Consider the following 13,294-nt stretch of genomic DNA (forward strand, 5'->3'; position numbering starts at 1 on the left):
CCTAAATAATGTGAAAATAGGAAACAATTAGAAACTACAAATCTCAGTGTTGAACTTGATTACAAAAGGGTGCCATTTTAAACTTCTGCTTCCTGAAGAGACTTATTCTGTTTAGTTTCATTACTTATCCACTGGAGCCATTTGTAATACTTCAGCCTTGCCTGACCAGGAAGGCCATTCTAATAGTTGTATGTCCAAACTTAGCAAAGTCAGTGATCCGTCACCCTCCTGCTGAGTTTAATCATATTCACTTCAGGAAACTATTTGCCTTGGGATTGTTCAGTCTGTTGTGGTGCTATAATTTATTATTTGAGGGAAAGTACCCATTTATACACTGCCAGCAAATCCTCCAGGAAAAAAAAAATGATAAATATCACATTGTTTCCAAGCCTAAATCAACATTTTTATCATTTAAACATGTCACATCTCTGTAATATACAAGACAAAGCAAAATAAGAAAAAAGGGGGAAAAACAGAGCAAAACCCTAGATATAAAACATAAATTTTAAGTGTATTTAAGATACTATAGAGAACATTCAGTTCTGTTCACTTGCTCCTTACAACAATCTTGCCAAGTAGGTATTGTTCTTCCCATTTTACAGGAAGAAAAACAGGCCATAGGAGACCCAAAATTCGTGTCAAGATCACACTATGAGAAGAAGCCCATATTTTTTCCCATTATTCTGAATAGCTTTTAATGTAAATGGGGAAGAATATGCAGGGAAGTTACAAAACAAATATAAAAATGATGTATGACCTACTGTAGGAATAATATTGGATAAGAGCAAGAATTCACAGAATCTTCATAGATATTCATAGAATTCCATCTGCTTCTCTCTGTCCCAGAGTGAGGAACTTTGACTAGAGTTTTAGTTCTCTGGGAAACCCCAGCTATTAATAGGCCCATGGGGAAGTCCTTTGGTAAATCTTATTCTCAGGCCTGGTGCTAACTTTTTCCCCATAGAAGGTACCTGCTCACTGGAGACCTGCCTCATGGTAGGCAAGGGGTCCTTACAAGGCATTGTATTTATCTAATGCTATCCAGTGTCCAGCTTCATAGTGTAAAAGAACACCTATGTCATTATTTCTCTATTTCATGGTTCTTTGGGTTGACGAGTCTCAGCTAGCTGGTTCTTCCACTCCGTGTGATTTCAGCAATGGGCCATAATCATCTGGGGGCTTATTCGGTTGGAATGTCAAGTGGACTGGCGGTTGATGCTGGCTCTCAGCTGGGAGTTCATGTGAGATGTCAACTGGAGTAACGGCCCATGTCACTTGGGCTTCTCGCTGTATGGAGACTGGTTCTAAGAGGGATCATTCTGATAACAAGTAATTCAAAAGGAAGCTGCAAGCCCTCTCGTACCTGAGCTTAGAATTCCCACTATGTCACTTCCCTGCTTTCTGTTGGCTAGTTTCTATTTAGGGAGAAGAAAATGAGTTCTATCTCTTGATGTGACCATCAGCATGAACATACAGCGAATCAAAATTGTTGGAAGCCATCTTGGCAGTCAAACTCCCATAAAAGATCACACCTTCAGTATAGAGAAGCTATCGATATAACCCTTTAAGTATGCCTCCCAAAAATCTTCCCATTAGGTCGATGTCATATGTATTGAATGTCAAGTTATACTATTAATGTATAGTCAAAAATTACTAGAACCAGGCCAGGATTATGAAAGACTTTTTGGAGGAGGTAGTATTTTAAGCCTCATCTGACTGAGATGGTATACAGATTGAACAACTTTATGAGGTAATAGTCAGCTTATGTTTATATAATAAAAGCAAATCAGACTGTAATCCATAATAGTGATATTTGCCCATTTGAGCATAGAAAAAGGCAGCCTGTGTGTGTGTGTGTGTGTGTGTGTGTGTGTGTGTGTGTGTGTGTGTGTTTATTGTAAAGACAAGCTGGAGCAAGTCAGACAGATTATATTTTAAGGTTCTGTTCTAAGGTAGATTCTTATAAAGCCCTATGAATCAATCTGGATCAAACTTTAATGGTAACCAAGTAACATATTTGTGACAGATGGTGGACCAGATGACTGCATATGCATTACATTGGTTCCTTGCCAAACAACTTTTAAATACACAGCCTGTCGAGCGATTGAAAATGAGTCATGGATTTATAGAATACATTATATTCATAATAAAATAAAACTAAGAAAGATCTATAGAGGCCAAAAGAGCATCTTCTGTGGGGAAAAATTCTGGACAATGCAATGTAGCATATATCCTTGTAGCAATTCCATACAGTTATTCAAAAGTCATGGACAGAGGCTGCAGTGAGCACAGTGTTAGCATTCTGATAAGATGAGACAGAGCTGGAATACCAAGCAGGTGTGAGGCAAGCATGGTCTCAGAAACAGTCAGATATGAGGGCAAAGAAAAGGGGGGGGAAGTATAAACAAGGAAATGATTAAAATTGCCCACGGTGGATACTCTCAAGTAGATTCAATCTCAAAGCTAAAACTTTAAGAATAGGATGCTTCCTGCAGAGAATGTATAAGAAATTTCTAATGATTTAGTTATTACTAGTACAATTTTTTAAAACAGCTATTTTAAAAATCCAACCAAAAGAGATTATTGTTAGCATTATTATTGTCCTGTTAAAGATAAGGTAGGACTAGAGAGTGACAAATGATACTGAGTGGTAGGAGCACCTGATTAGTTTCGTGGCTTTCGATGCCGTGCAGATGATCACACGTACACATTCATTCACACGTTACAAACCAGGGAGACAAGGTGGGGAGGGTCAGTAGTTTCTCTGCTGAGAACTCCTACACAAGACAGACCCCTCCAGTCCTTCCCTGGTGAGGTCCATCTGCCTCATCCAGAACATAAGGCCACCAGATAATGACACTCCCATTGTTCTTTCTCCACCCCAATGCTCATCCAAGAACTCCCTCCTCCCCGCAAGACGCTGTGCAAGGTGACGGCAGTCTGTCTCTGTGGCTAAGTCACATACTGGTTTAGCTACCAGTGGAGAGCCTGTGTGTGGCTGGGAAGGTTGAAGGGGGTAGCCTTATTTTAATACTTGAGATTCACCAGGAGTGCTGTGTCTCTTCTCCAACACAGGTTAGATGCTCTTAAATATAGGACGAGTATCAAGGCAGATGAGGGATGAACCCTTCCTACAGCAATACCAGCAACTGGTTACCCACACAGCTCAGAGCTCCGTGCAAATTCCCAGTCTAGTGGGTGGTTGTAAAGCCATGGTTTTATCAACTCTCTCTTTGCAGAACTGCAGGCCTGTTACAGGCATAAAGCAGAAAGGTTTGTGCATTTGACAAGATAAGAGTTTAGTCACCTGGGCTCCTGCCACCTCCACACTGGACAGAAGCCCAAAAGCAAGGTCACCTCACTGCTGGACTTGAGCAGTTAGAATGGCTTTATGACCACATGGCCTTTGAGTCTGCTATTTATGAAGAAGAGAGGGGGAAGTATCCAGTCTTAATGTGAGAAAACCATGAAAAAAAACAAACTTTATATGAAAAATAGCTTCCCTTCTACTGTTCCTGCTGTGGAGGCTCAACAGGGCAGTGTCCCAAAGGTCCTCCTTCCTCCCCAGGCACACGCATAGTCTGCCAATACAGGAGACGGCAGCATACGTCAGCACCTGCGTCCTCACGAGGGACTCCTCAGGACGGAACCTCCCTAGCCCAGCTCCCCGACGGAGGTCACCAGCCAGAGAAAAGCAGCATTCAGGGAGGACAGCAGGGGCACAGAGGGAAAAGGAAGTGATCCCAAATCAGTACAAGGTTGAGTGCTCACCACACAGGATGACTATTTTAACTCAAGATGAGTGACTAGGTGAACTGGAAACTCAAGAACTCACACTCACATCGGCAGATCCCCTTCGGGTGGGCCCCCAAAAGCTGACTGATGAGGGAAGTGCTCATAAGGAATGACACATAGGGGGGTAGGACTATAGCAAACAAGCTCAGCTTTTAGGCACTCTATTCCCGTGGGAGAAAACCTGAGCCCCTGAATACAATGACCCCATTCTGAGGAATCCCCTCTCAGAAGGAGGTAAGCTCATGATTCCCTTTTGGCAGCTGAGAAGAGCACGGAAGAGGGAGAGGGAGCAAGAGTTTCGGGATCTCTGACGATAGTCCTTCTCCTCAGAGAGGTCTCCCTGAATCTACAATTTAGAATAACCCTTTCCCTATAATCTATAATAACATGCTATCAAATTGACTTTCTTCAATGCATTTGTCACTATCTGATATATACGTATTTGTTATTTCCTTCCACTAAGTGTAAATGTCAAGAGAACGGTGCCGTTCTCTGTCTTTTTTCACTGATTTCTCTCAGTTCCTCAAACAGAGCCTGGAACAAAGTGAACATTTAGCAAACATTTTTGCATTTGTTTCCCTATCATTTTTCCTTGCATAAATACTGATATATATTTGCAATTACTTTGAATATATAATTTTTACATCCTTTTCTACTAAGTATTGTAGGCATTTATACACATAGCCACACAACCTTTATAATGATAACTTGAATGACTAGTTAGTATTCTGAGTGGCATAAGCATACTGCTATTTCTGGGTATCTAATTTACTTCCACTTTTTATATTATTGCACCAAAATTTAAAATAAACATATAATTTAGTATCTTCTGCATATGATTTTTATATACTCTTGAACTATTTCTTTAGAATAAATGAGATGACCAAATAGATGGATTTAAACATTTTTACGATCCATAGCAACCAATGCCTTTCCCAAAGAGTTGTAGCCATTTAACAGACTCAAGACATGACGCAAAGCACTTTCCCACAAGGAATTCCTAACTCAGTAGTGCTTTTCTTTCTTCAGGGCTCATGTCCTCTCAAACGTCTCCAGCAGTAAGTGCAGACAACCATCTATTGCTTTCGTCCCTGTGGTGTAGGCAACCAGAGAGCCACATCTGCAGCTGAGAAAGTCCTACCTGCGATAGGACCTCATTAGTCTACATTCAGGCCTGCACATTGGCTACAAGAAGATTTAGAGCTTACAAGACATAGTAGGGAAATCATGTGGGACCACATTTCTATGGGCACAAAATGGCTACCAGAAGGGAAGATGATTGGAGGTGGTTACAAAAATAACCTCCTGCCCTGAGCCATCCCACATAGCTACAAAACTTGGAGAACATTTCCAAGTCTTGCAAGAGCTTATCTAAGAGTTACACGATAGATGTTTTCACTTTTCTTATCCTATAGTCCATGACTTTCCTTAATCCTGAATGGTGCCCCCAGAGGACACCTTGCCAGGCTCCCAAGTCAAGCGTTAACTGAACAAGAGGTGAGTGTTTCCATTTACTGCGAGCTGAAGGCTCGAGCTGAAGTTATCCTGTGAATTTACATTACCTTTCCTCTGAGGGCCATGAAGGGCTTCTTATATATTGGTTTGTTTGTCCTTGGTGCAACAGGGGGTAGAAAAGCATAATTATCTCCATTTTTCATGTTTGTTGAAGTGAACTGAGAGAGCCAAAAAAAAAAAAAAAATGCCAGCTAGTTTCTATTCTTGAGTTCTAGTCCAGGATATATTTTATTCTACTTCATTTATTAATTTTATTATAAGATCATTGGTCCTCAAAATTTCCTATTTCTAAACTTCATCACTCTTGTTTAATTGCCTTCCCTTGGAGCAAAACAGTGAGTACAACAGTGATTTCTAATACTCGGCATTTTGAACAACGCTGAATATTGAATAAACTACAAGTCTCTTCAATTTCATATAAAATAATTCACATGGAGCAAATATCTCAGCCTAACAATTAGATATGGTTTTGCTTGAATTCCATGCACTTACACGCATCTTTTCACTGATTTTCCTTTGTTCTCTAAGAAAATGTCTGATTTTCTAATTTAATGTTGATTAAAGTTTAGCCAACATAAACATACAGCTTCTCCAACCTTCTGGAACCTAAAGTCTGAATATTTCCTTATTTTTCTGTCTTAAGTGTGAATCATTTATCAGTCCCTCCATAGGCCGCACAGTAACCATTCAGATAGGATTCAGAACCAGGCCGCAGAGACTTAGAAAACCTGAGAAGTCTTATCTTCTATACTTAGTGGTTCTTTAAATTACAAACTGACTATCAGATGGAAATATCTTTAACTGCTATTCCCTTTTGCTTATTTTTTCAGGACAGGTTTCAGATATTGATATTGATAAAGGATGCTATGCTATAAAGTATTGAGAAAAATATCAAAATACTGGCTTTTTATATTAAGCTTCTCCTGATATTTAAGCTGAATGCTGATAATGAGTTCTAATTAAATTTATTTCAGTCATATCACAGCACAGTAAAAAAAAAAAAAAATCTCCATTACTATACAGTGGCCATGATTATCTGGCTAGAGTCCAGTTTGCCAGAGCAAAGTCAGCCAGCTGAAAACAAGAAATGCTTTTGCTTATCGTTCTTACTGGCTTTCAAAATCTTCTCTTTCTCCCTTATTCCCTTATGCTATTATATAGCTTCATAAAGTTACCTGCTAAATGACTATATGGTCATTAAATGACTTTCTACTCATAAGTTGAGAAGGAAAGAACTCATTGTTTCCATATGAAAAAATATCAGTCTAGTTTTCAAGGAGTCTAAATTAACTCTCAACTCTCAGGAAGGAGCTCACGCTTCCTTAACCATACGTCTGAGTCAGGAACAAATATGTCCAAAGAACATCATCTTAACAACAGCTCTATCAATGAGTAGGAAAAGATCTTAGAACAATGAGTAGAGTCTGGAAAAGGCTGAGAACAGCCAGCCTTTCCATCCTTTTTTTGGTTTCCCTTCTCCTGAAGGTGTTCTGACAGATCCCAAGGATGGCACTGGGTGTTCAGAAGACAAAACAGGAGAACATTTTAAATTACTCCCTTTCTTGGTCTAATGGGAACTTAACAACATTGTGTTTGGTAGTGAATAAGCACTTTGTGAGAGCTAGAATATTCTATTTTTCCCAACAGCTCTGGAATCAGTTCTATAAAATAAAGAACCCAAAGCCAATTGTAGTGAAAGGAAAAAATTCTAGCACACTGTGTGACTCTTCTTTTAAAACTTTTATTCTTTGTTACTGGCATTTCATATCACCTCTACAAATACATCTGAAATAATTCTGGTATAGGAGTTAGACCCAGCTGTTGTACTTAGCCTATCATTAACTTCTTCATAGCATTTATCAACACTGCATCCCCATGATTGTTTAATGACTCACTGCCTCCCTAGACTTAAGATCTTTGGGCAAAGGAGCCATGTTTTGTCATATTCACTGCCATAACTCTAGCTCTGAGCACGAGTAGGCAAGCCATAAATATTTCTGAATGGATGAATAGGACACCGAATAAATGAATAAATACATGGTTGAAAGGTCATCCCAAGTCTGAAAGATTTCCATAGAACACATGGAATACACTGCAATTGTTCTGCACACAAAAAGGGATAAAGATACATACACACACAAAAATGTGTCATCTTCAAGCTCATTTGTAAGGTGTTTGGCAAGTATTTGAACCTTCATCAAATGTCTTATCCTTAATCAAAACAAATATTTGTTCTCAAAAGCTTCTTTCCCTGTAGGTGTGTATATTTTAACACAGGTGCATCTAAAAGACCTTTTTATACACAATTTTCCAATTCTGTAACAATTTATTCAGACATTTCAACATGAGAGCACCTGGAGGAGTTTTAGATAAGAGCCCTTGCTTTTCTTCTCCCCACAATACCATAGAACTCATACTTTGTTCATTGTAAACAGTCTCCAGTCTCTATTGATCCTGGATTCATATGTTTACTCGGTCTGAAAAAAAAAAAAAAAAGAAAGTGTTTCTACACTGCTGATTGCAAATACAAATTAAGCACCAGCTGGGCCTATGAGTCAGTGTTTAAGGATTACTGCAGCCTTATATCACGGCCTAATTCCAGTTGTAAGATCAATCATGTATAATAAATACTCAGCATAAGCTGAAGGTTTTCTCTGAAGAGTTTCAGAAACGAGGACAAAAAGTTTTGAGCAAAAATTAAGTTGAAAAAGGACATCTTTAGCCATCACCACCGATGTTTTAACTTTCCTGATTTTAACAGGCTGTTTCTTTTCTAAAGAGTGGTGAAAACACATCGGCTGAATAAGAACACCATTCGTCTGACTCAGTGCCGTCCAGGAGGCACCGTGAAAAGACAACATTTGAATGCAGAGGAGTTGAAGGCCCAGCTCTGCTAATTCTTTGCTTGTTTTATGCTCTCAACAGCTACTAAAAACCTTTGAGCCTAATTTAGCCCCTTCCTCTGTCAAAGCCTGAGCCCTGCCCCTAGTTGGGTAACTGCGAACCAATTAACCCTGCAAGACTGTTTCCTTATCCATAAAATGGGAATACTCACCCGACCCATCTCAGAGTGCTGCAGTGAGGACTGACTGGGTATTTGTCCAGCACTTGGAACACAGGCCGGAACACAGTTAACACTCTATAAAAAGCCGCTACTATCATTCCTATTGTATATTCTCTTTGAACAGAACAACATACAGTCTGTTTTTGCATGAGTTTGAAGCACACTAAAATCTGATGATTTAATTCACTTATGTAGGCAATATTTGGGGCCACAGGTGGTCTGCAAGTCCCCCTTGCCCCTGCTCTATCAGCCCTTAACCATCATGCAGTACTTTCAAAACCTTACTGTATTAATCTTCCCCGTAACAAAGTAACCACGGACTGGGGGGCTTAAACAACAGAAGAGCATTGTCTTACAGCTCTGGAGGCTAGAAGTCCCAGATCGACGGGTGATCAGGGTCGGTTTCTTCTAAGGCCTCTCTCCCTGGCATGCAAATGTCTGTCTTCTCACATGGCCTGTCCTCACATGGCCTTTCTTCCCAGCCTGTGTGTGTCCTAACCTCCCCTGTGATAAGGACTCTAGTCGTAGATTAGGATCCAATCCCGAAGATCTCAGTCACCTCTTTAAAGACCTTATCTCCCGATACGGTTACCTTCTGAGGTACTGTGAATATATGAATTTAGGGGACATCATTCAGCCCACAAAACCCACTAACTTCAGTTCAGCGTTAGTCATGGGTCTGTTTCAAGTCAGCCCTGGTAAGCATAGAGTGCCTTCCCTGTTATTTGTCCCTCGGAAGGGGACTGGGATGGAAGGATAAGCTCAACCCGAAAGGTGAACATAGAGGACTTATCCTGCAAGGATCGATGATTTCCTGTAGTACCTTTCAATGACTGAACTAAGCATGGAGGAAAGAAAACAGAAATTAAGTTAACTTTGCTCCAACCCGGTAGAAGCTGTGTTTCTGCCTCAAACAACCCACTTCAAGGTCAACTTCCTTCAGACAAGTTTCCAAGGCCAAAGAGCCAGGCTGTAGCATGCCAATGTCAGAAGTCTGCTGGGATTTCATATTTTCCACCAGTGGCCAGAATGACAAACCAGCTAATCACACGTAGATGTCAAGGACTTGGCCCTTTGCTCTGGGCATTTGCCTTTGGAGATTCAGGAGATCCCAGCTCAGGTTATTCTCCCACATCTGTTCCTTCTCAGATGTGGTCTTGGTCTCCACCCTGTCTTGCTACTGCCACCTCATCCCTGCTGCTCCTTCAGGGCTGAGCTGCCTGGGTGATGTTCTCCACTCCCATCAGGAAGGTGCTGAAACCCTTGGCAGAGTTTGTTGTTGTATTTATCTCTTGGAAAGAGAAAACTTAGACCTAAGCTTTATCCCCAGGAAGCTCACCCCAGGGTAGCTTTATTCCGTCTTTTGGAGCACCTCCTTTTTTTTTCTGTTGGTGGAGGTCTGAGGATCACTCCTAAAGCAGCTCAGCCATTTCTGCAGAAACCTGTTTAGCAATAGCTAGCTCAGTATTATGCAGGTATGTGCATTCTACAGATAGAATTCATCTAAATCCTCTTTCTGGGAAGGAGTGGAATATAGTGAATGAAAGGTACATGGGCTTTGGGATTCAAAGAACTGATTCAATTTTGGTTCATCCACTCTATTCCTTTTTGGAATAAGTCCTTGGCAAGAGCCTACTATGTGCCCTGAAGCTGTGACCCTGAGTATCATTAATACTCTGCATTTCAGTTTTTACCCACAAAATGAGTATGTAATTATTGCTTTGCATAGTTCTTACAAAAATTTAATGTCATCGGGAATGGAAAGGCCTTGGCTTTTCTGGAGATTCTCCACTAAATGGAGATTTAGTGGAGAATCTCACTGGAGATTCTCACTAAATAGTAACTAATATTATTGATGTTGATGTTATTATTTCGTGCAGATTAATGGTGAACATCAGAAAATAGACCCATAGTACTTTGTACTGGACATGCCCTCTTATCAGTGCTGGTCCCTGTCCCCCTGTCAGTGAGGTCTTCTTTTTTCTACATTTCCTTCAACATTTCTCATTTGTCCATTCAACATACACATTTTGAATGTCAACTATGCCCCAGGTACAAAGCCAAACCCCAGGGGATACAACAGTGAACAAAATGGCATAGTTCCTACAAGCAAGAGTATTACAGGGGTGTGGGAAACACAGACATTCAGCAAGTGATTTCAGACTTGGTACATGCTATGCAGGGCTGTGGAGTGCTGTGAGGACCTTTACCAATAGGACCCTGTGAGTGACATAGAAGCCACCACCGGGTGACACCTTCAGCTGTCACATAAAATTAGGGTAAGAAAACACCTACAGTCTCCAAACCACATACTAACACGGGTAGGAGTTAAAGGCAAGCTAAGTTATATAAGCATCCCCACAGTAAATTCTGCTTTCTGGATATTCCCACGACTTGTGTACATTCTTCCAAAGTGACAGTGATAGGAAAGGCATGTCCTAGCACTCCTGGGAATATATGTGTTGTTGTTTCATGAGACTTGGCTTCCACAAAAGAAATGATAAAGACCTGACATGGCCTTTTGTTATGAGAACATTCTTTCCGGGTCCATTCCTGGCATTATCACTTCATTTCTGCAAAGGCTTCCTAATGCACACCACGTTACCCCAGCCAGAGTGGAGGTAGACGACTCATACTGAAAACCACAGCCCGTTTTCCAATCAAAACAAATGAGGATGAGCCCAGACTTCTGCTTCCAGTCCTTCCCATGACCCTTACACATCTAAATTATAGGTTGGATTTGTTTGGGCGGAGTTGTTTTTTTTTTTTTTTTTTGGCTTTGCTTTTGTCTCTCTTCCTCCTCCTTTTTGTTGTTGCTTTAGCACTGTTAGAAAGAACTGTCAAGTCAAAATGGGGCTGCAGAGACAAAGGCAGTGTGTCCACCATGCCCTGAATTCATGCTCTCTGGAAAATACATTGCAAATTTTCACCCACCAGAGTGGAGCAATGGACCGTTTCCTCCAGTCATCCAGTTAGGGAGCCAGATCTCTCCAAGGAGAAGTAGGAAGCAATCAGCCCCAAGTAAGTGTAGCATAGTAGCTACGTAATAGCTCTTTGCTTCATAAAGGGGATAAACAAGCAGGAGTATAAATCTCATAAGCCAAATGAAAGCATAAACGGATAAAGCAGCTTACACACTATGACTGCTGATATGGCTTAAGATCCTCTTGGACATGTAAGGCAGCAGGTCTTCCAAGAGGCACCAAAGAGGGTTATTTTTTGCACACTATGCTCTCCATCTGATAACAGATACAGTGGATCTCCTTGACAACTAGGAAGGCATTCACAGAATAGCTAAAAACCTATTTGGTAAAACCACAATGATCATTTTGAAAAAAAAGAAAAAAAAGCACCTTTCCTTTTTATTATAAAATTAATGTATTTGAACATACTTTCTAAATATAGTTAAGAAAATTTGAAAATACGCTGAAGAATATTTTTAAAATAGAGTGACGTAAGAAGATCAACAATATACACGAATGTATACATGCTCCGGCATTTATAGGCATCTCCCATTTTCTTATGATTGAATACAGGTCCTTTGTATGGAAGTAACATAATTTAATTAACTAACTTGCATTGATAGATATTCAACAATAATTTCTCTCCATTATAATTAAGGCTGCAATAACTGCTGCTTCGGGGAACAGCCATTAGTCATACGCTGCACAGCTCTGATTATTTCTAAGGCCATTTTTTAAAAAGATTTATTTATTTATTTGAGAGGGAGTGAGAGCATGCGTGAGTAGGGGGAGGGGCTGAGGAAGAGGGAGAGAGAATCTCAAGCAGACTCCCCGCTGGGCACTGACACAGGGATCCATCCCCCGCCCGGAACATGACCTCAGTTGAAACCAAGCAGCAGCCACTTAACTGAGTGAGCCACCCAGGCGCCCCAGTTCTGATGATTCTTATGATACTTTTCTAAAAATGGAATTGCTGGGTCAAAACTGTATACATTTGAAAAGTTCTCAGATAATTACTGGCAAATTTCCCTGCAGAGGGGTACTTATTTCCCCTCTCAGCAGCACAGTCTATGAGACTCCACATTTCCTGGGGACATGTTCTAAATAAAAACAGTGATTTCCATTTTATTTCTTATTTCTTATGCACAAACACAAACTATCTCTTGCTCATTTTCCCCCTGATAGTTCTCCTGTCCCACCCTCTCCCAGACTGCAGCTTGAAATTCTTCCCACCTAATCTCTGTGTGTGGTCTAATGGAGCTTCTGGCCCTTTTCTGTGCAGACACTTTATTCTTTATCAGAGAGGAATGCCATGCTTCATCTGACCCTGACTTGACAGCTCTGAGGTTTGGCAATAAACTCTTTTTATCTTGCTTATCAGATCTGAAGGTCAGAGGTAAGCCTGCAAATCCAAGTGCTATTTTGACACAGAAAGCCAAACATTCCCTGTTCATCAGAAACATCACAAACCTTCCTTGTTCTCTTTTACTAAATGCACTTCTGGGAACCCTTGATTTATTGTATTCTTCTCTGGGTCCTGTGTAATGACCTGCTACTATGTGATAAGCAAAGATTGATTTTCCTTTCCTCTTGTAAAAGAAAACACAACTTCCCTATTTGAAAAAGCATCCATGCAAGGAGCTGGGAACTGTGGTACCTCCCAGTACCAGCCCTCTTTGACCTTGGCACCAATTAGCAGGAGTACTTCTAAAGTCATGGCCTCCTGTCCACCACCACGGCAGGAAACATGGCAGTGTCCATTCCAGTAGCCAGTAGCCACATGGGGCTATTTGAGCTCAAGTTAATTATTAAATAAATCTGAAGATCAGTTCTTCACCGGCACAACCCACAGTTCGAGTGATCAATAGGTCAGTGTGACTAGTGGCTACTGTGTTGAACAATATCGATTACAGAACATTTTCATCAACAAAGAAAATTCTATCAGACGCCTTTTATC

General features: G+C 40.6%; 1 long non-coding RNA gene across 2 annotated transcripts in view; it reads right to left on the reverse strand.

Moving 5' to 3' along the window:
• Positions 1-13,294, reverse strand: part of LOC148108828 (uncharacterized) — a 407,929-nt gene that overhangs the window by 204,099 nt on the left and 190,536 nt on the right. The gene's annotated exons all lie outside the window — the stretch shown is intronic.

This window comes from Ursus americanus, chromosome 16, assembly GCF_024610735.1.
Source record: "Ursus americanus isolate L20-20 chromosome 16, mUrsAme1.1.p, whole genome shotgun sequence".
Taxonomy (NCBI): Eukaryota; Metazoa; Chordata; class Mammalia; order Carnivora; family Ursidae; genus Ursus; species Ursus americanus.